We start from the raw sequence: 26,411 nt of genomic DNA, 5'->3' as shown, positions 1-26,411 counted from the left end.
AAGAAAATAAATGTGGAAAAGAAAAAAGAAAATTAAACATATTCATTCCTAATTATAAATGGCGTCTTGAGATAAATGAAATTAAAAATAATTGAACTTTCGTACAGTCAAATTTTTTTAAAAAATATTTTTAGGTGCCTTACAGTGTAGTAAATCACCTTTACTACAGAATTAGGCACTTGGTAATATATTAACAAAAATGGCTGTGCAAATATTTTGTGTTTGTGAGCTAAACTCATTTTATGCATCCAATAGGATCTACAAAAAGGTTGTCAGTGTATAAATAACAATTATTTATTATTACTTATTACTTTTCTATGCAATATATTTCACAATAGGTAAGTTATAGTAATATATTCGTATATTAGTGATTTACGGGACAATGGTGCCCATTTTTTGAACTCGTACTTTGTTTTAACGCCGACGATATCTATGAATAGACACATATACGGAACATTCCGTTAAAAGTCATAACGTACAATTTCGGAAAGTTGTTAAAAAAATTATGGGAACATCTTATGTAGATTTTTTTGTTCGCACCCTTCATTAATATAGAATTAGTACTTTATACATATGTAATACATGAAATGAATTGTATATACTTTACTGAGTCTTCTCCCTTTGATTGCCTGATGTAAATAAGTTAAACGTAATTTAAATATAATGTAAATAAGTTAAACGTAAATGTTGATTTGTAATATCTATTTGAAAGGGGAAAATTAAAATTTTGAAATAAACTAATGTACAATTTTACTTTTTCAAAAAAGTCTTTATTTTTAAAAACTGTATCAATTTTTGATAGAATATACAACATATTTATTTCATAATAATCCAAATCTGATAATAAGGTTACAAATTCGATTGGTAGAATGACATTAGTTGATGATGTCATCACTTCTTTCAAAGTGATATTTTATTCATTTACTAACTTTGTTTTCTTATTTTTAACTTGATATAAATTTTTACTACTTTACAAATATTTTTACAATGATCTCCAAATATCCTTGATTTTAATAACCCAATAATAGCGCAATGTCACGTGGAAGGGCACTAATGACCTCGATGTTTTGCGCAACCGAACAAGCTTCGACAACTGCGCTGCGCGACGCTCGAATCAAAAAAAGAAAAAAAACATTGGACGAACGAAGCCAACATTAAACAAATGTCTACTGTTTGACAGTCTGAGAATATACCGAACACTTAGCGTCATATTAAAATAAGTTATAGTCAAGGCTACGTAGGAATATATAATAAAAAATATTGTCAAAGGATACCCTCAAACGTTTATTAAAAAAAAATCTATTAATAATAAAAAAAAAAAAAAATGGAATTTTTAAAAAAAATATGGATAAAGCCAACAGTCCCGAACATTGTACCTTAGTTAAGACCTATTTCCTCGCGACAGATGTCGATATTGCAATATCACAACAGTGACGAAGTAGTGTGCGAGTGCTTGTTAATGGCCTAAAAGTGAACATTAGTAATAAACTACAACTGCCACAATAGACAGATAACAAGATTATAAGGGTAGATTTGAATTAATGAGGTACTACAGATAAACTATTAAGGTTTCAACTTGTGGTAGTTGTCAGTCACTAATAGTTCATAGTACTACCATTTAAACACTGATAGGACGATTATGACAGCACATGTCGAAGTTTCATTATAGTAATTTCGAGATATTCAAAACTGATGGGGAGACCTTCCATAGATTTTTTTTAATGTGGAATAAAAGCTTCTTCTGATAAAACTACACAGACATAACAATAATAATAATAAAGACTTATAATAATAAAAAAACCCGTAGGTTCGATGCCGATAAAACCAATAGTTGTATATTGTATCTATATACATCGAGTCCAGTGACACCCCTCCAAACACAAATCTACTAAATAAGTCTTAACGAAATCCTCCCAGTTACGTTTTGATCTATACCTCCGATCATTACTAAATCCCACTACCTTACAAGCACATCTTATGCTACATGAACTATATTTACCGGGTGGAGTTCCCTAAATTCAGCGTTCTAAATTTGTTAATTTATCCTTTTTCGGTCCGAATATTTGAAGCAATTCTTTATTTTCAAAAGCTTAAGGCGCTGTTCTTTCTTTAGTGTAAGAGGCCACGTTTCGCATCCATAAAGAACAGTGGGAATGAAAATAGTTTTGTAAATTGGAAGATTCTGGGCAGAAGGCACGAGCTAAGCAGTTTCGAAATTGAAAAATAACAAGCATTTTCCTGCTTTTAATATAGTTTTTATTTCCTCATCAATTTGGTTTAAATATCTAATGTAGAACCTTAATACTTGAACCTATCTATCTGTTCAAATGTATTTCCTCCTATATCTATATCACCGAAATTTCTCTCATTTCTACTGCTAACCATATAATTCGTTTTATCCGTATTTATTTCCGAATCTAGTTCCTTACTAACGTTTATCAATAAAGTAGTTTTATAGTTTCCTATTCAGACATAACCTTGCCTAAATAGGTATAGTTAATGCATTTAGTGGTTGATGAAATAATTAATGATTTATGAAAATTAATTGTCTTAATAACAGAATGATTTGCAACACTTTTGCTTTTAACGTCTCATAAAATTTTTATGCTTGAACCAATAAATTGAGAAACGAATTATGGATTTCCAACCTTTACTGACAGGGATACTTTAGCATATCATTCAGAATATCTGCGACGCCCACAACTCGGCTAAATTTGAAAATTACATTATTTCTTTTCTTTTTTTTTAATGTAAACTAGTCCTTTGGACTGGATCATGCCAGACCATGGATTGAACTATGACTTCTACATAGGAAATTTTCTTTTCTATTCTCCCCATTCCTTACAAATGTCCTATGTAAAATCCTATTTTTCCATACGAAAAACCTCGGAAATATGTATTTCTAGCGGTGCTCCTGAGAGAGCCTATGAGTAAGCCGACTGGGAAAGGGGCAACAAAAGCATGTCAAGGGAACTTCCTTAGCCGGGGCCCCGTGAACTTGGTACCAGATCCTTCGGCCGTGATCCACTTGGGGAGACCTCGGCCTTCGCACCCCATCCTCTGCCACATCTCTCACTGCCCGACCAATCAGCCCATTTACAGGCACCATAACACAGTTCTAGAGCGGTACAATCTGGTTCCTAATTGGGATATCATTGAAGGAAATTTGCTGGATTGTTATAAGGATTGTCAATGGCTGATAATAAAATAGTTCATTTTTGAAATTTATTTCACCATATGACCTTCTTTTTTTTACATTTAAAAAAAAATCTTATCCTGCCTCAAGGTCAAAAATAGTTCTTAATTCATAATTTTTTTCTGGGTGTTTCGTGTCCCCAGTGCCCCCTTCTTAATCTTCTAAATGGGGAGTCATATTTTATAAAAAATTCATATTCATAACTTTAACAATACAACAATTTGGTCAAAAAATATTAATTTTTTGTTAACAGGAGTCATCGACGACTATATTTTTCACTAAATTATAAATGTTTCAAAAAGAATTGTTCTGTTTTAAAGATAAGCATAAATAAAATAATAATAGTAACATATAGAAAAAATACAAACAAAAAACTTAATAATAAAAAGAAATAAATACAATAAAGACGGTTTCGGTTTTTAGAATATTAAAGTGAAAAAGCTATAACTTAAATAAAATACTAAATCTTATTAAAAATTACACATTAGTTTAATAAAAGCTATCATAGTCTTCAGAGTTGGACCACATTTTTTTTAGATGATAAATAATAAATAAATACGGATTAAGAATAAAATTATCTATTATTCCACGTTTCGAATTAAGACAAACGCACTATAACTTATTCGATAATAATGAATAATTGTAATTTATTCGTCACCATTTATCAAAGGTATTTATTTGAATAAAATAGCATTCAACAGATAATAATTATTCGAAAAAAAAATCAAGAGCTTCATGAAACTGCGACGAAAACGCTTATTTTTGTTTGTTTTGATTCATCAAATTTTAAATAAAAATCATGAATTTATTATATAAGTAAATACAGGATTTTACACAGCTATTCAGTTCTGTTTTTTTTTTTGTTTTTTTCATTTCTTAATTATTGAATTAAGATTATGAAACGGATAACAAGTAATGAATAAGGAATAACAATTAAAAAAATATCGAATAAAATTAAATTTATCCAATTAACCGAAAGATATTCGTCATCTGTCATCTGATTAAAAATGTATTCTAATAATGCCCAACTCTGGGGTCCTCTTTTTTTCGTACCCTTCATTAAAATAATATTAGTACTTCATACATATATACATTTGTATATTTATATAATACATATAATGTAGTATAAACATATTATACATTCATACAGTTTTTCAATTTTAGCCGCTTTTTAAATATTGCTCGATCTTAAAGTCTCATCTTCCCGTTTTAAGCTAATATTTCAAAAGTGATATAGAACCATCGCTCCCCGGGGGTCATAGTGGGAGAGGTCCGGTAGGGAAGGATTGCCTTTTTTTTTTGTTATGTTCTCTGTGAGATTATGACATATCGTACATCGACCAACCTACTCGCTATAATTATCTGTTTCAAAAGTCAGATACCATGGAGGGGAGTGTGGAGGGTTACATACCGTTTTTCAATTTCACGACATTTCACAATCTCACAAGAAGAGATCATAACACAAAAATATTAGATATATATAAAATAAATATTAAAAATATTAATATTATATATAATCTTTTCGGTATAACCCGCCCCACTAAAACCCCCATTTAGCGACGGTCCTATATCACTTTTGAGACATTTACTTAAAACGGGAAGAGGAGTCATAAGATAGTTAAATCCAGCAATATTTAAAAAGTGGATACAATTGAAAAACGGTATGAATGTATAATATGTTTATACTACATTATATGTATTATATAAATATACAAATGTATATATGTATGAAGTACTAATATTATTTTAATGAAGGGTACGAAAAAAAGAGGACCCCAGAGTTGGGCATTATTAGAATACATTTTTAATCAGATGACAGATGACGAATATCTTTCTGTTAATTGAAAAAATTTAAATTTATTCGATATTTTTTTAATTGTTATTCCTTATTCATTACTTGTTATCCGTTTCATAATCTTAATTCAATAATTAAGAAATGAAACAAAAAAAAAATACAGAACTGAATAGCTGTGTTAAATCTTGTATTTACTTATTTAAAATACATTTATATAAATTCATGATTTTTATTTAAAAGTTTATTATTTTTGAACAAACAAAAGTAAGCATTTTCGTCGCAGTTTCGTAAAGAACTTGATTTTTTTTTTCGAATAATCATTATCTGTTTAATGCTATTTTATTCAAATAAATACATTTGATACATACATTTTTTAAAAATATGATTAATCAAAAAATGTCAAACATATTCAATAATATGGAGGTGATAATTAAAAAATAATTTTCCAAGTATCGATAAATAGTAATTAATAACAGTAAGTTGGACTGAGTATTTTTAATATAATTTCTATAAATATAATCGTTTACTTTTTATAAGTTATGCATTTTTTTATAAACTATGTTTGTTCTTAGTTTGTTTCTGCAATATTTTTTACACATAGCTTAATTGTATATTTTATTTAAGAAACCTGTTAAAAGACAATTTTTCAGAATTTGTTTATCATGAAATCAGAATACAACTTCAAAACATTAGGGAATTATATTTTAATAGAAATAAATGATATATTTTATTATAAATATACGGAAAATATCCATTTCGATAAGATGTTTGCTCTTATATCCTAATTGTTTTAAAGAAAAAAGTAAATTAGTAGTAATACTTACATATAGAAGAATTTTATTCAATTCTGGAACATTAGACAATGCGCACTAAGCCAGTTTTATCGGTTGAAATAAACATTTAATTATAATCACCCAACAATAATGACCAGGACATGAAAACAGATCCATGTTCCGATGGATCGTTTTCGTAGCAGGACAACTCTGTCCTGAAATTAATGCTTCGGAAAGCAGGCCAAGGACAGGCCCAGAGAAATTTCGGCTGCTGACAAAAGTCTGCCCAACACACCAGGCAGCTTCTTTGGAAGAAAAAATACATTAGAAATTTTAATTATTGATCAGCTACACAGATAGGATCTAGAAATGTCGGCTATAAAAACTAGAATTCAGTTTGAGAAGAAGTCATCTGCAAACTAGATCTTAATTGATTTTTATACATTAACTAATAACTTCAAATTTATCAGTAGTGAGCATATATCTAGTTAGTAGTTGAATAGAACCATTCATATTTTTCAGTAAGCATATTTAAACTATATTCTCTAAGTATTGAGGGGAAAATGTAAATAATTTCCTCATAATATTTCACTCTCAAAAGTTATATTAAATAAACCAGTAAATTATAGAAAAAGTATAAACGTTTATGATAAAAAAAAAATATTCCATCTAACATTTGGTAAATAAAAGTTTACTAACACCTAAATCTCGGAAGTAAAGGACTTTATGTCCCAATTTTTTAATATTAATTTAGCGTTAATTATGTTTTAATTATCTTTTGTTTTTGTTTTTTAAGCAGAGGTACAGGATAACTAAACCGATTTGGGGGAAGCTAGATGATTAAAAAAAATACTGACTTTTATTCCTGGGGAACATCTGTTCAAACTGATCGACTGTTAAGTTGGGGGAAAATGGTACAGTGTCCTCCTACACCTCCAAGGTACAAGTACTTTATACAAAGATAAAGATTATCATGACCTCCAAAATCTTCGAGGTACAGAAAATTGTTTTCTAAACGCAGAGATAGCTATCTAGATCTTCAAGGTTCAGAGAACTGTAGTCGCTTTACCCGTGGATAAAGGTAACCATGTCCTAAAACCTGCAAGGTACAGAGAACTGTGCTTGCTATACCTAGATGTATGGATAACCATAGACATGGTAAAGCAAACTATACTTCCTTTATATATGTATGTATAGTTGACCGTAAAAATTGATATATAGGGAGATGGTCAGGGTTGCGGTCCGCAACCCTGACCATCTCCCTATATATACTTCCTTTACCTAATAGTACATGAGACCAAGAGGAGAAAAAAGGCAGTTATCTCACCCCAATTTATGATTACTTTAATGAAAACTAAGTATAATTACTAGTCAAAACTGATGAGTCTGCCATGTATAGGTAGGAGGAATAAAAAATGGCGGTTGTTTCAAAACGATAAAAAAAATTAATTTTTCATTCGGAGCTCTATATCTTAAAACGTAGCAACAACACAAGAAAACCTAAGAGAAGGTCATTTAAAGTAGAGTAAATTTGCTAAAATGTGAGACCTAATAGAGTTATTTATGTTACATAGTTCTCGATATATAGCTTTTTAAAAAGCAACATATACAAATGTTGTACCCAACGTACTGAAAGATCAGTAGTTAGTGAATTTATTTTGAGAAATCTATATCTCAAAAACCATTCGACGTCTAGATATCTATTAGCACTCAAATTAAAGCTATTTTAATGGGCTATAATGTTTTATGATATTAGCTAAAATAAATTGATTTATAGTTGTTCGGACAAATGTTCATGTGCCAAATTTATATTTATATGCGAATATCTTAAAAAATACTTCCTCTAGGAAAATACGTGTCATAAACTACTTTATAGTAAGTTAAATTTCCTTAATTTTGAGTGCTGTCAGAGATATGTACGTCTTACGGTTCTTGACCGTCTTTTCCAAAATCCAATATTTTATACGAACAACTAGAAATGAACATTTTGTGAATTTATTTTAGATTTATTCTAGATAAAGGTTATAAACTATTTTGTGGTAAATTTAACTTGCTTTAATTTAAATATTGACTAATATATGTACATCTTATGGTTTATGAAATAAAGTTTTTCATAAATCAAACTTATTGTCCGAACAACTATAAATCAATTTATTTTAGCAAATATCAGGAAAACTAATATTTCTACGAAGATAAAGGTCATAAACTACTTTATAGTATATTAAACTAGCTTTAATTTTAGTGATAATAGACATCTCTATACGTCACATAGTTCCTGAGATATAGATTTCTCAAAATAAATATACTAGCTCATAATCTTTCAGTACATTTTTATGAAATATTGCTTTTTCTTCTCGAACTATTTAATCTCGAGAACTATTGAACGTAAATAGCTCTATTTAGGCTAATATTTCAGCAAATTTACTCTGCTTTAAATAATGTCCTATTACGTTTTCTAGTATTAATTATAATTTTAAAGATATAGAGCTCCGAATGAAAAATAATTTTTTTTAACTTTTTAAAACAGCCGCCATTTTTTATTCTCCTTACCTGTACTTGGCAGACTCATAAATTTTGACTAGTAATTAAACATAGTTTTCATTAAAGAAATCAAACATTGGGCTGAAATAACTGGGTTTTTTCTTCAGTGGCTCTTGTACTATAGAGACATAATTAACCATGTCCTCTTAAAGCATTTGTGAGGGGTTACATTATTTAAAAAAATATTATATATACATTTATTTGTAAGGAGACGTGTACAAAACGCTCATTTACTTAGGACATTTAGGGAAATGTGACAAACTGTATTTTACGTCCCTTTGTGCAGATATATAATCAATATATTATAAAACTTATATTGAATATCCTCACAATATATAATGATAACCCGATTAATTTTTTTTTTTAACCCGATTAAATCATTTTCCTGAACTGAGTATTTTTAAGAACTTTTTGATTTTGATTCCTTTAATATGTACGTGACTATTATGTTTAATTACTTCTGGCAGTGGAATATATTTTTAAAAAGTACCAACTTTTATTTAAATAATTTTTAATATCTTACTGATTTTTCATGGACAAATTAAAGTAGAAAATAAATTTTAAACCTATATGACCTATATGGAAAAATTCATATTTATTTATTGTTTTTAAATGCATAATATAAATTTGGAGGTGACGGTAGCAGCATGGTAACGTTCCTGTCTGCTAACGCTAAGGTTCGAGGCCCGGCTCTATCCAGGGGATTTTTTCAAGCATATAATTATACAATACTCACTCATCCCGGGCATTTGTGAGGCCCGTTAGCCAATGGGTGGCACTCGCAAAAATAGGCGTGGGAGTGACGAACCCACCCTATGAAAACCACGTCATGAAACGCGCGATGTCTAAGTACATCGCGCGAGACCTTGAAACTCCACGGTCTGTCGTTCCAATAATAATATATATTTATTATTCTACCGTTTTCAATGTTTTTCACAAAAAACTTCTCTCAAAACTTCATTATATTAATTTTTAATTTTTTATTAAATCTTTCGAATTGTACTTATACTTAAAACATCGAATTGAACTGTTTAATACAACTGGATATCTTTATGATAATTATGATTTAAACTTTAGAATAATAGAAATTGAAACTTCATGAAAAAAATTCATTAGTGTTTACGATGTTTTAAATATAACTGGATCAAGGAAGTAAAACACCACCTGAGGTAATATTTTGTGGTCCATGACGCTCTGAAATAAAATTAAAAAATAATTATACAGTAATAGAATAAATAATTGCCCTAATTTCACAAAATTGTACAATTAGTATAAATTATAATATTCGTATTTCTTAATGTTCACTTCAAAATATATATTTTTTTTTTTACTTTTTGTAAATATCATTTGGCCGTCATGAATCTTACAACTTTAATGCCACGTGTTGTAATTCACTTTGACACATCTAATAAAAATGAATTGATAAAGTTATTTATATTTGAGGAAGTATGCATTTTACATTTTAAATTTTTTTGTATCCATTATTTAAAGATTTAATACAGCATACTAAAATATTATTTTATTTCCCATAAGACGGCGAGGCTGGCAGATGGTTACTAAGCACATGAGTATACGCTATATATTTTACGTTTTACCCAATAAATAAAGCAATTACTCAGGTCTAATTTATTCTTTAAACATTCGGATTTTTTTTTTTAATGACACTTCAACTCTATGATTGCAGGGAATTTGAATTTTGCCCCTTGGAAGGAACACTTTACGAGTTTCTAAAAGTTCTAAGTGTACATTGAGAAGAGTTAAATTACCATGTAATTGTACATCTACATATATAAATGATTAATAATACGAGGAGGCATTAATTGCTAAAGGTTGTTGTAAAAAAGAGACTCGAGATGGGAGGCAGGTGTGGGGGAGACAGCCTTCTGTATTTTATGCGGAAGTGGAATGCTGGGCTCGTATCATTCAACCTATTTAATTTTAATAGAACCTTGATCAGGAATGAACCTTCCCAGACATGCAAAGAATCTTACTATCCCAGTTTTTTTTTACTCTTGTTTTTTATTATAATTTTTAAATATTATATTGATGCAAATGATCAATAAATTTGGACGGAATATATAATTACTAATGCTAATAATTAACGATGATACATTCAATTAACTTTTATTTACTTAACTTAGTGATAATTTATGCATATTTAGCCTTGAATCCGATTATTGTTGAGAAATTAAAGTTGGATCGACAGATGTACGTTGATATAATATAGTCCAATGCTAATGATGTATATACACAAAATATTAATATGTCCATAGTTTTCAAACTTATCAATATATTTGTGCGATATATCGACATAAACTATTGATACTCCAATATATAGTGGGCCGATATTTAAAAATCGGTATTTGTTCCCACCAACCCCTGCTACAATCGCCACAAGGGACCTACCATTGAATAGCATACTAATGTGTAACTTAAAAATCATATCATTTAACTGAAATGATATGAAAGTAGAAAATTATATTAAATTTTAAAACTGGAAAGCGGTAGGGTGTAAATAAAAAAAATAAAAAACTGTGTTTCAACATAATTTGAAAACAAACGAGATCTGAAGAACAAAAACACACCACTATCCCATCCATTTTTCAGGATTTCTAGTTTTATTTAATAACTTTATTTTTTAATCGTTGTATTTATATAAACGTTTTTGTCTGTATGCTCTATACATCTTTTACATGTAAATCTACGAAAGGGATCAAAATAAATCACCACATGAAACTTTTGAACGTATACAAGGTGATAAGTGAAACAAGTTTAATTCTTGTGGATTAACTAATATTCCTTGCCTAAATGTACATAATAATTACCTACAATGATGTGGAAGAGTTTTTTGAAGGTTGGAACTATAACCGTAGCCAATGTCCAATTGTAGCTTAATGTGTGAGAAAGGGAAAGGATGAAAGTTGGAAAGGGGGAGCATTCTCCACCGACAACTGGAAAATGTCTTTTCTAACCTTCACCGTTTTTCCGCTTAGTTAACGAGGTTTTTATTTATTTTTTTTTTAATATGATTTTATTTTTCCTTATATCTATCCTGAATTTTTGGATTCAAGAGATTGCTTAGGTAAACGAATAATGATGATGAGTTCCGATAGTAAACGTTTTCAGAGAATGAGTAGATGATGAAATCATATAATTTATAACAGATGTACTTTTATTATTATTTTTATTTATTCATTTTTTAAAAACTTATTTATTCATTAAAATATTTTTTTTAATCAACTTTTTATTATATTTTCTTTTAAATCTATTTATTAGTTTTTTTTTGGTAAAATGTATTTATTTGTTTGTTTTTCTGTAAACTGATCTTGTGCTGTGACTATTATTTCTCTGGTTTGATCTCACATTGCTGTCTAATGGTGAATTTGTTTAACGGATCGCTGGAGAGGATCTAAGAGGGTGAATTCTGATGAAATGAAATAAAAATTGTGAAATGGTGAAATGGAAGGAACAAGAAAGGGAAAGAAAAAAAGAAATAAATTGAAATATTTGTATTTAGTATGGAAACTGTTGGAAAATACGCTGTTTTCTTTCTTTTTTATTATATCATGTAAATATATGCAATTTATATATGTCCGAGCATGGATTAATTAGTATGCTATGTAATGTAGCAACCCGATTTATTTGGGCAGCATGGATGAATAAAGCATTTCTCTCTCTTTAATTTTAAATAATATTAAATCTAAGTTACAAATTTTAATATACATTTATTTATGTTGAATCATTTATTTATATCTTTTTCGAGTCCCATAAAAAAAAAAAAAAAAAAAAAAATAGATCACTGAACGCATACAATTTTCACTTACCAGCTTGGAAGACAAACATTGTAAACAATAAAATTATATATTTTTTTTTATACAAAAATTCGTATTTTAGGGCTACAGAGGTGCGAATAGCGGATATTCTGCCAAGAATACAATAAAAGATAACAAAGTATACATATGATTGAGATCGGGAGAGATCGCCTCTTTTTCGTTTGTTCTGTCTCAAAACTCGTATCTCTATTCATCCAATGATGATTAAAAATTCATTTATAGTTCATATTGATCTATATAAATTATTTCTATAATTTGAGAGTATCATCTCAACATAATTTTAACAACGGTAAAATTTTAGGCTAATGAAAATTATAATAAAATTTTTGATTACTAGCAATAAATTTAAATCATTAAAATTATTGTGTGTATTGATTAGACTAAATTAAGAAACTGAATTATTGCATTATGTATGCTCTTGAAAGGTTTTTTTTTTTTTTTTATCTTCTTTTATTGTTATTAAAATATACCTATATAATATACCAAATATGATTTGATAAAGGATTTATTTTTTTGCCTTCTTATTTATTTATTATAATTTTTTATTTATTTTATATCTTTGACGTTTCGATTGTCTTTTGTGGTAGTAAATATGTATATAAACAAAAATTGTTCCTTTTTGTTTTTATTTTTAGTTGATATGTGTTTGATTCTTTTTTATTTATACTATTAGAAGTTAGTCACGCTATGATTTATGAGATGATATATGGTTTTGTATTATTTTACATGTTCTGTTGACAAGTGTTTTTCTTCTTCAATTTATTATTTTAGTTATATTTTATGATGTTCTATAAGTTCATAGTACGTTTTTTAATTTAATATCATATTCTAAGGGACGAATCCAAGAATAAAGAATGTTAAGAAAGATTGTTATTATAATTATTTCCTGAAATTGCTTTATACCTGTCTATTCATAATCCAGGTGTATAAAAAAAACAATAAATAACAAATACGATGGAATAAACGATAAATTTGGTTTCTAATACCCAGATAAAAAAAGAAACCTAGGAGAAGGCTCCATCCTGTACCTAGACCTGAATTCCACAAACAATAAAATGGAGGAGACCCAAAATGGCGTGACGTTCCAAAAGTGGCTCCCACCTAGATAGTGGATCTCGGGGTGGGGGTAAAAGTGGCGCGAAAGTAAAAGTGGCAAATACATTTTCCCGCTCAGCCGAGTAGATCCAACTTTCTGACCTACTTTCACTATCGACAGGAGGAAACCGAAAACCGTGGCCGAGCGTTATCTCTACGCACTAACAGTTAGCATCAAATTGGCTTGTAACCACTGGCAGAACAAGAGCGTGTGCTGGCATTGTGTGAAGTAGAATCGTGGATGTTCCAGCCCAACTTCACTGACACTGTCATGTTAACGTTTTGGATATTACAAAGTCCAAAGGAATATGAAATAAGAGAGATTTTGAAATATTGGTAGTCATATACTCAAAAATATTTCAGGGAATAAATTAACAACAAATGAAGAGAGCTATCCACAGGCAGGCCTACAACCAACATATATATGTATATATAAGGCTAGTCCTATATTGAAACAGTTCTGATCGACCCATACCCATGATGATGACCCATACAAGTGAGGTAAAAAATTCTTTTAGTAGTGAAAGTTTATATTCATTTTTTAGCATCACAAAAAAGCACTTAATACGAATTTTTGAAAAAATCGGAAACTAAAATTTTTTATACCAAAAGTTACAAGCTAAATTATTATAGGCCTTTTATTTCTTTTGAATAGTCAAAAAATAGAAATAACTACAAAATTACTCAACTAATCTACACCAAAGTTGACATTGGTTAACGGGTCTATCAACAGCACCAAATGACACAAACTGGATCTAATTAAAGAGATAAGAATCGGAAATATATAATAAAACGGTTGAAATGGTTTTCTATAACCAAAATTGTTTATAAGGGCATTAAATCTGACTTTTGTTAATGTGGGTTTTAGAGCAGACTCCAAATAAATATCCGATCAAGGATTGGTTGGTATGCCGTGTATTGTAGCAACCCGATATATTTGGACAGCATGGCTACATAAAGCATTTTTCTCTTTTTATTGTTAGAAATAGGGGTTATGAAAAAAAAAATTGTTAGAAATAAACAATGTATTTTCTTAATCAAGTAATAGGCTAAATACGTTTCGAACTTTATTAAAAATAAATTTTTTTTTTTAGGTTTTTAAAAATTACATTTTTTCTTTTTTTATTAGTGGCAAACAAAGGATATTTTCATATAATTTATTAATTTATGGATTATTTTAATTAAATTATTATTTAAAAAGCCAATGAACCCTAGGCCTAAACGTAAAACAATTAAATTTTATTGTTAATAATAAACATTATTAACAAATACAATAAACAGGTATTACATACCTTTCACATTTTCGAAGATCGGTCGCTATGAACAACACGAGTCTGCAAAGATTGATGGTGCTAGGGAGTGAGGATTTATTAAGGCTACTAGTGAAGGTCTGAAGAACATCTTGCAGCATTCCTTGCAACATATCCAAGGGTTTTTTACAATCTGTAAAAGAAAAATAAATCAAACTTTAAAAAATACCACATGAATATCTCAAACTCGGTTATGAAAATAACTTCAAAACGTCAGTCAAGTTCAATCATTACAAATATTGCAAGTTTTGATACAAAATTTTACTTTGATTTCGCTTCCTCATTATCAGAGATAGGAGGGAAGCTTCGTATTAATGTGGCTAATAAAAAATTTATATCCTCAGAATAAAAAAAAATTCACTCGAAATATAGTTTGTAGAGATGAAGGAACTAATGTAGTTCATGGTCAGGTTGTTTGCAGTCAAATTTGTGTTCAGGCATGGTCGATCGAACCGTTAATCCGATTTTGATACAAAATTTTAAATTTCCATGGAAGACTAGTATTACAAAAACGGTCGGTCTGATTTGACTCAAATTTTAAGGAAAATTGGGGTTTAGTGTAAAAAGGGCGTTATATTAATTTTATTAGTCAACTACTTTCATATACAAGAAAATCCTTTTTTGGATACAGCTTTATTTCAACAACAGCTCCTCCCGTAAATTTTATTCTCGAACGGCAAATCATAAACCTTGAAATGAAGATAATAACATATTTATTAGAAATATGCAGAAAAAGGATAATTTATATAATAAGGAAATCAAACGAACATAGATATAGTGAGAAAGTACCAATTCTTTTTTATGTTTAGATTTTTCCAAGTCATTTAATTTTTCCTCAAATATGAATCTGGAATGTACCTGTTGCCATTACTTCTTCTTTTTGTTTCTTCTTCATAAGTAGGTACAGTTTATAGCAGTGCTCATTAAACAGATATTGATTGCGAAGAATTCATAGTTCAAGTAATTATTGCATCATACGGTGATGTTCACTTATGTCTACTGTACCTCCCCTACACGCTCTGCAAAGCACTCGGTCACTCATACTAACTAATGACCAACAAATTTAGAACATTAAAAAAATATAATGAGTCAATTAAGAAGTTAGAAGAATAGAATATTAGAAAGTTTACTGATCCATGTAATTAAGAGACTTTTTTGACATTAAATCTATTTTTCCTTATGCATGCGCAAAAGTATTTCAAATCCATATAGATCTTAAAAGAAAAAAAAAAAAATTATTTACCGATGTTTCACCACAATTTGCAGTGCTAAAAAGATACGAAACAACTAAAATACGTTGGTAGTGTAAGATCATAAGATGCAATAAAGTGAGCTAAGGTGGGGGTGAGGGGGTTAGACACAAGTGAAAACATATAAAAATGACGTGTGTAATAATAAGTTAAAAGTATATTAAAGAGAAAATAACATAGACTATTACATTTAAATTACATTCTGTTTTACATATACTTATTATTATTTACTGGAAGATTATTGATTGACCGTGTGTAAAGATGAAAGGAATATGGTCCGAACTCAAATAGTAGAAAATAGTATAATTCTACTTATTAGTAATTCTAATTATTATTTAATATTTTACATCTTATTATTTTTTTTGTCGTTTTTTATATATGTTTTACACAATTTTTAACTCAACCGTAGTTCACTTTATTGTATATTATATCTTACACTGCCAAAAGTTTTTTTATTTCTCTTACATCTACTTTTCTATCTTAACGTGTTATTACGTCTCGTTCATTTTAATTTAATAGTCTATGTTATTATTATTAGTTAATTTTGTCCATTTTTATTATAGTTTTACACTTATAATTACATATTTTTTAATCCTATCTCAGTTTACTACTTTGTATGCCCTGAAGAACCCTTACAAAGTGGGACAAAACGTTGGCTAAAGGATAGTTTTAACTATGCTTTTTTCTTTTTTCACCTTCATAAACTAAAACAAAATTTTTAATTCCTAATGAAGTTGATTTGTCGTTTGAGAATAAGATATACTTTTTGAAATACTTTTGCGTATGCATGAGCAAAAATAAATGTAATTCAATAAATAGAACTTATCTATAACTTCCAAGCCAAATCGGACCAACCGTTCTCGAGATATTGGTGAGTCCAGGAAAATGCGTTAACGCAAGCGTAAGTAGAGGGCGGAATTTCAAAAAATTAAAATCGGACCATCCAGGCACCAACCCGCATAATTCCAGAATATTTCACTAAAATCGGATTATTGGCAGTGGATTTTATACCCGTACATGAATTTAACTACAAAAAAATACGAAACCAAATTAATTTCTGGGTGCTGAAAACATTTCTGTCCTAAATTCAAAGCAGAAACAATTCAAACAAAGAAACAATCTTCAGGATCGAGGTAGCAAAAACAGGCGAAAATAACATGATTAAGAACTTTATGTTATGAAACAATTATTTCATATAAAATCAGGTGTTTGAGTGGTGAGGGCACAAAATGCTATTTACAAGAGGTTCTTAAATTATTAACCTGCCACGTATCGAACACACATATTGGAATTCCCTTTACTTCGAATTTTTTCGAGAGACCTTGAATTTTTATTGGAAATTAAACGTTCAGTGTATTGAATAAAAATATTAAATAAAAAAACAGTAATAAAACTAAAAAAATGTTGGTATTTTAAAAAAGAACATATAAAGATTTCTAAATACAGAACTAGAATAATTTGAAAGAGGAAAGATCTACAAATGAAGCAATGTAAAAGTTATCAAAAGTGTAACAGCAGGAGATTTATTTATTTTTTGATCTCTTTAATGCAAATATTTTAATATTTGCATATATATTGAGCTTTATGGATGATGATTCCGATAATATCTGAATCTGAACTTTATGGATGATGATTCCATGATGATTATTATGGGAATCATCATCCATAATGATTCTGATATTGGACAGTACGAATACTTAATTGCAATAGATAAATTTAGAATAAACATTTTGATTGAGGAATCAGCTTTTCGAAATTATATCAAGTTTTATTGGTAAAAAAATCTGCAATTGACTAAATAATTTTAACGATTTCTATAATAGAACTGCCATAACTAATGTAAATACCACCTTGATCGTTCATGGAAAATTCAACTCTATCGAATAAAAGGTAAATTATTTTTAAGTAATATTAAACTCATATTAAGTCAAACTGAGCCAATGATTCAATGTTACATTGAAATTCCTATATTACAAAAAAGTTTGATAAAAAGACTAGAGGATACATACATTTTGTGGAACCGAACGTTAAACATTTATTTAACTGTTTCTAATTGTTGATTTATACTATCATAATAAAAAACAACAAATATTAGTGATTAAAGTTAAGTTAATGGAATGTGAATTATCGGAATCATCATCCATAAAGCTCAGATTCAGATATTATCGGAATCATCATCCATAAAGCTCAGATTCAGATATTATGGGAATCATCATCCATAATGCTCTGATTCTGATATTGGACAGTACGGATACTTAATTGCAATAGATAAATTTAGAATGAACATTTTGATTGAGGAATCAGCTTTTCGAAATTATTTTACCGTAAATACTTTACATATTAAAATGAAATTGTTGAATCAAATTGAATTAATCACACCATTGTTTTTAATAAGGAACGTAGCATACTCCTACTCTCCTTCAAAGGGAAGTGAAGCCCAAAAGGAATGAGTAGACCACGCCCTCGGATCTCAGGTATAGGACAAGGTTAATAGTATTATCTACCATTCTAGCCTAAACTGAAATAGAAGAGAGCCACTGATTGGCTCTATTCCTCTGTAACTCCTTTGAATTTCATCAGACAACTCGTCTTTTTGGCTTTACTGTGTTTGAAAGCTTATCCCCTTTATACTACTTCTCTATTTATTTTATTTATTATTATACTGTTTCAAGTCAAATTTTTGCATAAAACAACACACACTTTGTTTCTTAGGAGCACAACTTCATCTAGTTTTTTTCCAAAAAAACAATAGTATTGGATATTATGTTCGAATTGCGGTTATTCCATTTTATTCAACAATCTTCCAGGCTTTATATAAAATAAAAATACAATTATTTTAAGAAACGGCTTACCTTTTGATCGACGTAACACCCACTGCACACCCTGAACTGAACCAAAAAATGAAGAGTGAGCAGGAGTGATTGGTTCCTAGCACATCCTCAGGATCACACATTTATCAAGGTTCAATTTGTTACTTTTTTGAAAAAACTGGGCACGAAATAGAATTTTTTTTCAAATAAAAGTGCACATGTGTAAAGTTAACAATGTTGTTAACTTCCCGGCCTATAGACAAGTTATTGTAATTGTCCTGTAATCGAAAGTAAACATTTTTACAGTTTTGATATCGGATAATATAATTCCGAAGTGTTAATACAAATTTTGTAGGTGAAGTAATTTTTTTATCAGGTTTTCCATTAAAAAAATCGATAAAAAGAGAATTTTTAATTTTTATTTACACTTTTTTTTCACCTATAAATGAACAATATTATAGTTTTAACAAATTAAAGCCGTTAGCATTACTGAGGATGTAAAAGATAACACTTTTTTTCTTAAATTTGTAATTTTTTAAAACATTAAACTGTCAAATTTCCAATAAAATCTGTAAAAAAATTAAATGAATAAAAATAATTAAGTACATTCATATTTTTAAATATTATTTCACCATTTTTCCTAATACTTTCTCAAATCCGAACTTTTCAGCCATCCGAACACCTCTCTGGAAAATTAGTTCGGATTAGGGAGACCACACTCTATATCGTTATTAACGATACCAAGACTACACTCTATATCTTTATTAACGATACCGAGACTACACTGTATATCTTTATTAACGATACCGAGACGACACTCTATATCTTTACTAACGATTCCATACCACTACCACTGTGTTAAATTGTGTTCATTTCATTACTCTGAAATTTATGTAGGTGATCTATGACATATCTATCCCGTAGTGTCCCCCTCCGAGCGTGAGGTAGACACTTTACTATATTTCAGGAGTTCTTGAACTCTTTCTTTATCTGAATTCGAGTCATGATCATTTAGATAATTGAATAATACTACTTTAAAAGATCTCGAAGCAATATTCATTTCTGAATTAATTTTACTCGATTGTCAACTAGAATACAATTGGAGCGAATAGGCTAGGTGATCTGAATCTGCGGGCGTGGAAATGCGGCTAAAGGTTACTGCCATGAAGAAGCAGCCAAGAACTTCCTGGATGCGACCTTGTTGGACGTTCGAAAAAGCCACTGTGGATGAGGAAAATCCTCCGAATGGAAAAGAGGTCCCAGGGACGGCCACCTCACAACAGGGAAATGGCAATTATGTAAAAGGATCTAACGTCTAATGCAACGGAAAATTGCAACCGTGGAACCTATTGGCTTCCCTTTAAAGTTTACCAACCACTTTCAAATCCGGATTTATTGAAATTCATTATTTCAAATACTCAGTGTTTAATTTCAATGTATATTGAGTATAAGATCTCCCATTAAACTCAAGTACCTCAAACCTGAAAGCTGTTAAAAAAAAAAAATAATTGCTCTTTTTGAATCTCAACTTTAACCTTGTATATTCAATTGTACCAAATAAATAACATTTTAATTAAATAAATAGTGAGGCAAATATTGAAAAAATAGAGTTATTAGGTACAATTTTATGTATAAAGTTATAGGGTTCAGATTCAAAAAAGAGAGATTGATTAATTAATTATTTTTTAGTAGTTTTAATTTTTTTTATTCAAAATAAATTTCTATATTATACATTTTTTAAAAATATAAAAATTATTATATTTAAACCATAAAAATAAAAAACAAATCTGTACTACTACAACCCATGAAGGGTTAAGGGTGTAATAATTGGTAAGGAAGTACTGTCATTAAACCAATGGTTGTGCAAGGAGATGATTTGGTCAGAATCACGCACGACCGCCAGATTTTTATCCCATGAGGGTACCCAATTTATGAGGCTGAGTGAACCATGGGAGGGGGCTCCAGAACTCACAGGGTTGACTCACTGCTAGAGTGTAACAGAAAACAATTTTCTGCCCGGCCGGATTTGAACCCGGGTCCTTGGAATTAGTAGAGTCGATCCTTACCACAGTACCACCACGCTCCTTATTATAAAATGGCCTTACTTGGGAGTGAACATAATTTTTCTATAATGACAGAAGAATATAATGGATGACATTACATTGACAAAATAATGCATCTCACGCCAAAACTTATCAAATATAGTGCTAGTAGATAGTTGTTAAGTGTTATTTGAAAAATTAATATATTTTTCCTTATAAATCGTTCCTTACCACAGTGCCACCACACTACCATATTTAATAAATGAAAAAATTGAAACAAAATGTCTTTTTTTCAATCTCTCACACACTATTTATTCATTTAAAATGTTATTTATTTGGTACAAGTTTATGTACAATGTAAAATTAGGGTTGAGATTCAAAAAGAGAGATTAATTTATTTTTAGTATTTTTCATTCTTATTAGTCTTATTTTTATTATATTTTTTATTCAAAATAAATTTCGCTATTTTATAAATTTTTGAAACTCAGAGATTAAAAAAGACAGAATATGTTTTTTTAGAAGATTTTTGATTTGCTTCCTCTTAACAGCATCATGTTTTTTTGTTTTTATTTGTTCAAAATAAAGTTCGATATTTTATAAATTTTTGAAGCTCTGAGAATTATGATATTTAAAGCATAACCCTACAAAATGACCTAACCATAGATCAATGAAAACCAATTAAATTTGTTTTTGAAAAAAAAAAACTTTATACCTATAATTGTCCATCCATTTTATGTCTTTCTTTTCAATCGTTTCCACACTATTCATTCATTTAAAATGTTATTTATTTAGTACAATCTTATGTACAATTTTAAGATTGAAATTCAAAAAGAGAGATTAATTTTTTTTAATAGCATAACTATATCAAAATGGCCAAACTGTAAATAAATTAGGAATATATTAAATTTGTTAAAATATTTTTCCACAAAATGATTATACTACCTAAACTATGTATAACTTCAAATCATTTATCATTCACTCGATATTTAAGTAATTGAATGATAACTACATTAGCCGTTTAAATTCCAAAGCGAAAGGTGAACCCTTCAGCTTAAATTATTAACCTTGGTAAGGATAAAAGGTGCCACTTCTCCTTATGTAACACAAATTCACTGGAGAATATTTTACAATTCATTGCACATTATTGAGCAAATTTAGGGGCCCATTCTTTAGAGAAAAGTCTTTAACCATGCAAGATGGTTAAAATAAAGAAAAGGCTATGAAATAATAATTTTTAAATTTATTAATGTCTCAATAATTTTAATGTTAAACGCACAAATTATCCAATAATAATTTTTACTTTACAGAGGAGATGAATTCATATTGTATATACAAATGATTGACCTTGTTTTCCTGAATATGAAGGAGATGATCGAGGGTACGGTCAGAAAGGAACAAAAATAGTTAACAGCTATACATTTGCCCACGTTTCGCTCCACTTCGCAGGGCTAAAAATATGTTGATGTAAAATACTAAGATACAAAGAAGTAAACTGAGGTGTGGATAAAAATTATGTAAATTAAGTGTAAAATTATACTAAAAAAATTAACAAAAATAAATAAAAATGACATAAAATGAAAAAGAGACGTAATAACACGTAAAGATAGATAAGTATATATAAGAGAAATAAAAAACAAAAATTGTGCCAGTTAAGAGACGGAAAACTAAGCAAATAAGATGTGAACGAATAAATAAATAACAATATATTTATTAAATAAATTCATGTTGGTATTTTTCATAAATTTTTAGATTAGCATCGTTTCGAGGAATAAAGTTATTTTTTGAAACCGTCAGATATAGGAAGAGAATATGAATGATGCTAGTATATTCTAATTTTTTTTTCAGGAAAACTGATGAGACATTGTAAAAAAGAAAATATAATATTAAAAAAAATATAAAACTTGTACGTTAGCTGATAAGTTTCTTTTTAATGGAACGTGTTGAGATCCTCTAATCTGAAGAGTTTGACGACTATTGCCATCCCTCATCCTTCACTGCGATCCATTTAGGATTATTGTATAAAACACTATATCCATCCACGGCGGACGTGTATCTGTACCTCATATTAATGGTCGAGTGACGTAAATTTTTTTCTAGCGTGAAAGATACAGTTCAAAGTGCAGAAGAATAAATGTAGAAATATATAATCAAATAAAGAAACAATTCGTTCTCTATCATAAAACAATAACTATGATAATAATACATAGAACATTTGACGAATGAAACAATTCTAAAATCTAAATTCATTTTTACAATGATTTTAACTAATAATAATGATACTGTTTATTTGTTTAGTTGGCTGGGATCAGCTCTTGAGTACGTGAGTGAGGAAGACAACCTTCAAGTCACTCTTAAAGTTTTATTTATGCGCTGTGTGTTAAAAAAATATTTAATTCTGCGCTACTGGGACAATATTAAGGAGCGTGTGCCATTAATGAATAGAAATTAAATATTTATAAAATTGGTTGGGCGATTATAGGCATTTTAGGTCAGGAGGGACTAAAATGTCTTTAGTCACTATAATGAGATCAACAAACATAAGATATAATGAGATGGATAATGTCCTACAACATAATAAGCCATTCAACGTAATATTTTAGAAACAACAGCCTACCAATTCAGAAATATTTTACAAACGACAATGTTCCGTTTTCCAATGTCAGGCGCTTTTTAAAAATTGCTCGATTAAATTATCTTAAAATCTCATTTTTCCGTTGTAAGCAAATATTTAGACTAGCAAAGAGATATAGGGGGTCTTAGTAGGGCGGGTCTGGCCGAGAAGGAAATTTCTTTTTTTGTGTTATGATCTCCTCTTGTGACATCGACCAAGCTCCTCACTATAATTGTCTGTTTGAAAAGTCAGGTAAGTAAAGCTGCCACGGAGGGCGGGAGTGGAGGGTGTCACGTCGTTTTTCAATTTCAGGCGCTTTTTAAATATTGCTCGAGGGTCATGTTTTCAATATATGTAGCCGACACGAAATTAGACTCAACTCACCTAGACGGGATTCGAACCGGCACACATTAGGCCGTATGACAGGTCTAGCTGGACAAAATTATTTTATTGCTGTTTTCCACGTTTGCGTTGATTTGAAAAATTTTTAAATCTAGAACTAGTAGTTTTTGAGATGCAGCATTGAATTTTCAGATATGAACTAGAATAGTTTTCACATTCATGAAAGTCATTTCTGTTACAACCTTGGTACTAAATTAGGTTTCAAAATATGGATTGTAGATTATACATCGATTATGAGTATATTTAAGAGATTTAATCATTCAGTGAAGATACCACCCACTTCCCAATGTCATAGCCATAGCTGGATGGATGGGATGCCTTCATAGAAAACGAATTCAGAGCTTGCGTTTTCGCAAGCAAGTTCAGTCATAAATAATATATAACTATAATAATCGATAAATAAAATAATCGATTAATGTATATAATGAATATTGGTATATAATGTACACTAGGAGGGGCAGGTGGCGGATGATCTAGCCGGAGCTGAAATGCCATGGCCAGACCTTGGGCCTCTCACCTCCAGCCTTCCCGCCAGGGTCTCAAGCGTCTTCAATTAACATTTTTATTACTCTATAATAATGCAATCTTACTTTTTATTAGTCTTCAATTTCATGAACCATCTTTTTCAATCTATATTACGCATTCCGTGTTTTAATTCCTGCAGCAGCACTCAAGGAAATGCGGGTCAGTACTTCTGCTCCAGTACTACAGGGAAATAGAATTGATTGGCTTGGCGCAAGAGTGTGGCATCAAACAAAACTTTTCTGAATTTCTCTACAAAGCAATTTTTTGTGTTTGTCTGTCTAACGTCATATTTACACATAACATTGTGGGATATGAAGTAAAGAAAATATTACTTAGATAACCACAGTAGAATTTTTGTATAATGCTCTTTTAAAATAAATAAATAAATATATATATACACTAAGTATACAAATTTACGTCAGTAGAAAAAGAACCAATATTCTATATAATATCTTTGGAATATATCCACTTCTAAAGTGAAAAAAAAAGTTTTTTTTACAATGTACTGTGAAGATCAGCGACATGTAAACATTTATATCCGTATATGTGTTAAATTGTAGGTAGTGTTTACATTGTTTAAGACTTATTAGTAATGAATTATTTTTTAAAAATTATTTATTGACATTTACACCTTTATATAAAAAACAACAAGTAATTTTGAAGTAAGATCATAATGGTATTATACAGGCATGTAGATAAACTACCAATTGGTAGCACTCTAAAAACATTTTAACAATATAAGGTCTTGAGGCCATCCTATTTTCAGGCGCCTCGGAGGATTTTCAGGAATGAAAGGGGAAGCAAGGTTAGAAACTAATGGGTTTGAGTGGTCAGGGAGTTTATAATGGAAGGATTGATATCTGGTTCGGGCTAGATCGGTTACATGAGAAACATCTAGGTCTCTATGGATGATTTTATTTGTAACATAGAATTTTACGAACGATTTTGGATGCGAGAGGAATTCTATGGTTTAGTCGAGCTCCAAAACTCAACTGAGTATATCTAGACAGGCCTTATTATTGTCAGTCTTTTGTAATGAATTGGAAGTTAAGACCGTTTGTCAATAAGTACTGTAATAGTCGGAATCGACGTGCAGTTTTCTGTCTTTTCAGTCTTGTTTGAGGAATTCAAGTCGTTTTTCCAGATAGTCCAAGGTAGAGGATCTGTTCTACAGGGGTAAGGGAAGCATTATTAAAGTATACTGTTGGGCAGCTGGCAAGCTTACGACGAAAAGGAAAGGTGATTTGATGGGATTTGTTGGGATTTATTTACTTATGAATTAAGTTATTATTCCTATTTTTTTATTGGAGAAGTTTGTCGGTGGGTGCGGTCAGCAAAGAACAACATAAATAAATAAAACCATATTTATTTATTCTATGCCGACGTTTCAGGCCTACATTCCTAATTTTTATTTATTACTTTCAGTCACAAAGATTTCTTTTATGATATTTAATTTGTAGGTAAGTATAATAATAAATATGAATTGAGTTATTTTTATTAATCTGATATATATTTTTATTAATCTAATAATTATCTGGAAAGATTTTTTTTTCATTTTTACTTTTTCGTTATAATGAGGAGATTTATTATGGTCCCAGAATAAAGTTTATTTTCCTTTCTATTCTTTTATATATATATATGTATATACTTATTTTCAGTAAAGACCTTAAACTTATCACAGTAAACTTATTCAGTCATCTGAACACGTTCCTTGAAGGCGGAGAGTGGAATTACAAGCATTTCACTTACGGAATTATTTCAGATAGTTCAGAAATTCGTGAAAATGATCGGCATTAAATAAAAAAAAAAAAAAAAAAGAAAAAGTTTTTGAGTATTTCAAAATATATATTCTACCTAACCTATTTCTGTTCTGCGGAACACCCACCGTTAGTTGAGAACGTTTTATAAAAAATAAGAGTAATACGTGACGAAATTAAAGGGAATAATCACAGAAAATTCCCCCTCCCCCAAAAAATAAAAAGAGAAATTCTGTAAAAAGAAAAAAAAAATACACCATTCCGATTCATACTCACGTTCTGACCTACTCTTGGAACCTGATTGGTCTGATTGTATTTCTTTTAATTTTGTATAATTTTTATATTTTAAAAGGAAAAAACGCCTTAAATTGAGCTATTATACTGTTATGGTATTTTATAGTCAATGAATATTATATTTTAAAGCTGAATCGATATTAACATTTACCACGCTTCTTCACTCTTTTTAAATCA

The 26,411-nt window shown here is 29.5% G+C and overlaps 1 long non-coding RNA gene across 3 annotated transcripts in view; it reads right to left on the bottom strand.

The window, feature by feature from the left end:
- The window catches only part of LOC136796310 (uncharacterized), a 204,720-nt gene that overhangs the window by 96,449 nt on the left and 81,860 nt on the right, over nucleotides 1-26,411 (bottom strand). For all 3 annotated transcript variants that reach the window (XR_010844014.1, XR_010844013.1, XR_010844015.1), the window contains exon 3: nucleotides 14,526-14,676. This is a non-coding gene — a long non-coding RNA (uncharacterized lncRNA). The remainder of the gene's footprint in view (nucleotides 1-14,525; nucleotides 14,677-26,411) is intronic.

Source organism: Halyomorpha halys, unplaced genomic scaffold, assembly GCF_000696795.3.
Source record: "Halyomorpha halys isolate HHAL.00 unplaced genomic scaffold, Hhal_1.1 Scaffold487.1, whole genome shotgun sequence".
Taxonomy (NCBI): Eukaryota; Metazoa; Arthropoda; class Insecta; order Hemiptera; family Pentatomidae; genus Halyomorpha; species Halyomorpha halys.
The sequence above is the reverse complement of the archived record's forward strand: the minus strand, read 5'-3'. Positions and strand labels throughout refer to the sequence as shown.